Raw genomic sequence first — 2881 nt, 5'->3', positions numbered from 1 at the left:
ACACACACACACACACACACACACACACACACACACACACAAAATCTTCAAGAATTGTTCTGGTGATGCTAAGTACTCTGATAACCTTCATCTACCAACATACTCCATTTTTTGTGCATTTGTTCATTTACCCATGTTTCACAGTATGCTATTTAAACAAAAGTACTGTTAAGTATCAAGAAATTTAGAAAGATAAATCAAACACAGGTCCTGCCCCTTGAGGGGCTTATGTATTCATCAGTAGTTGAGAACAAATTTATATAATTACATAGTAGCTAAGAAATGGCAAGTGTCCCCCAAAATATACTAACTATCACAATATAACTTCCTAGCTGAGGGCTTAGTGGCAACATTAGAAAAAATATTAGGGTCAGAAGGATTTGTAAAGAATGGACAGATACAGATGGAGCTTCCTTTAATGAAGGAAAAACCAACTAGGCAAAGAGCCAGAGGTGAAAAGCACAGGTAATCTCAAAGAATGATGGTGCTAGAAAGCCCTGCCTCAGTTCTTCATCCTAAACCTCTGCAAAGAAAACAAAGAATTCTTACCTGTCAGCTTCCCCTCAAAACTCCCAAGTGGACACTGACTACTGTTCTCATAACCCACACTCAAAACTTAAGCACACTCTGCCATCACTCCTCCTGTGCCAATCTCCCTGAGGGACTTCAGAGGAGTAGCTGAGCCCTTGGAAGACTTTTGCCTCCCCATTTGCACATCCCCATAGCCTGCTTCCTGACCAACAGCCATTTACTGACTACTAGACTCGGCAGGTAGAAAAACATGCTTCTCCCCTGGGGCACTGGCATTCTCAAAAGGCTCAGCAGGAAGCAGGTAAAAATGGGTTTCAGGGAGATTGATGAAGGCAAAGAAGGAGGGGTACACCTGTGAACATGCTGGACGCTTGTCCTCTTGGGCAGCTAATGTGAGTGACTTCTAAAAGCAGGATGCTTTTGAGGCAGTGGAGAGTACTAAGTTATGACATGTGTTTGGACTCTTCCCACAGATTCTGTTAATAGTGACTTCTGTGGAAGTCACATTAGGCCTTTAGCTATTCCTTTTTAAAGTGAAAGATGTGGATCAGATAGTAATTCACAATTTTTATTGTAAAAGCAATCACTTATAGAGGATCGGAAATAGACATTTGAAACTTCAGATTGTATGAAAACCTCAGGTTTGAGTTGTAACTGGCTTAACATTTTTATGGAACAGGATTAATTGGAATTAGATTAAAAAAACAAGAGTGAATCACACACATAAGAATACATATTGTTGGATGCTGGGGAGATGGTAAAAGGCTTGCCATGCAAGCATGAGGACATGAATTCAGAGCCCTAGCATCCATGAAAAATGTCGGGCACACCAGCACATGCTTGTAATCTCAGTGCTGGAATGCAGAGACAGGACAATCCCTGGAGTTCCCTGACCAGCCATCCCAGACAAATCAACGAGCTCCAGGTTCAGTTGAAAGACCCTGTCTCAGAAAAAGTTATTGAGGAACACACTCTACATATGTCCATACATACACAAACATTCACATGAACACATATGTACATATACCACATACACAAGAATAAATGTTGTTTTGTGAACTTTTGTTGTAATTGCATGTATATATTTTAATTTTAATATATACTTCAATTATATGCACATATGCATGTGCACACAAGTGTCTGTGTGTGTACCAGGCCATAATATATACGTATATATGTCTGGAAATTTTCATGAGAATATTTGAAAACCACAACCCCCAACTCTGGCCTCGGTCCTGTCATGGATGATTTCTACAGAAATAACTTCATCCACCTTCTAGAACTAAAGTTGTGTGAATATGAGATGTATATGCTACAGCTGTTTTCGTGCTGAACAGGCCCACTGAGGCAGTCCCTAAGGAGCAAGTCAGGTAAAGGACCTTCCAGACCTATGTCTCCCCTAATTCAGCTAGAGAAACATGGCCCCGGTCTGGGGCTCTGAAAGACCCGTCTGGTGGTAAAGCAGTAGTGCAGGGTGGCACTGCCTGCCGGAATCTTTCAGGAGGGGATGGGCCCCCTGGGAATCCCAATCCAGCTGGAGAACAGAATCGCCATCTGGTAAACCACAAGACGGTTCTTGTTCTTGTCAGAGGCACCCTATCAGCATGGAAGTTACACACAGTCTTCAACACAAACAGGTGAAGGTGCCAAAAGTGCCTGTGTAGCTCAGATGTTTGGCGTTTGGAACATATCACCCCATAGAAATAAGACTATAAATGGAGGTTAGGTTCCTATGTTTTAAAACTCAGAGGGTATGTGACATGCTGTCTATTTTAGGTGGTGAGCTGAATGAGAACTGAGTAAAGCACATTCTGCCGGCTGTGGGAACGCAGGCATGAGTTCTTTAGGGTTGCCGATCCCTTGTTCCTTGCATTCAGAGGGAGTCATGCTATACTGGAATCTGTAGCATTACTCAAAGTCTTATGTGCTAAATAAAGGCTTGGGAGGTTGTTGAATCTTAGTGGAAGAGGGCAGGCCCTGGAAAGGAACACTGGGACTCTGCCCCTCCCTCTCTCTCTTTTTGCTACTCGTCTTCCCTGAGATAAAGAGCTTCCTCCACCATGGGCTTCCACATAATGTTCAACTTATACACCCAAATACAAGGGAGCTAGTTGAACCCATGGCCCAACATAAGTCTTTCTCCCTCACTTGAAATGGATTCTTTCAGATATTTTGTCACAGTGCAAAGAATTCTAACACAGTAAGGGTTACCTTTCATGGCAATACTAGGGTCACTATGAGATGCATCTGGTACCAAGTAGCTATGACTGTTGTTGGCTTCATGACACTATGATAGGAAAATCACATATGGCCTTGCACAGCATTTAAGCACTGAGCTTTTCCATCTGTG

The sequence above is a fragment of the Nannospalax galili genome, unplaced genomic scaffold, assembly GCF_000622305.1.
Source record: "Nannospalax galili isolate Female #2095 unplaced genomic scaffold, S.galili_v1.0 scaffold34, whole genome shotgun sequence".
NCBI classification, from domain to species: domain Eukaryota; kingdom Metazoa; phylum Chordata; class Mammalia; order Rodentia; family Spalacidae; genus Nannospalax; species Nannospalax galili.
This window is presented reverse-complemented; position numbering follows the sequence as displayed.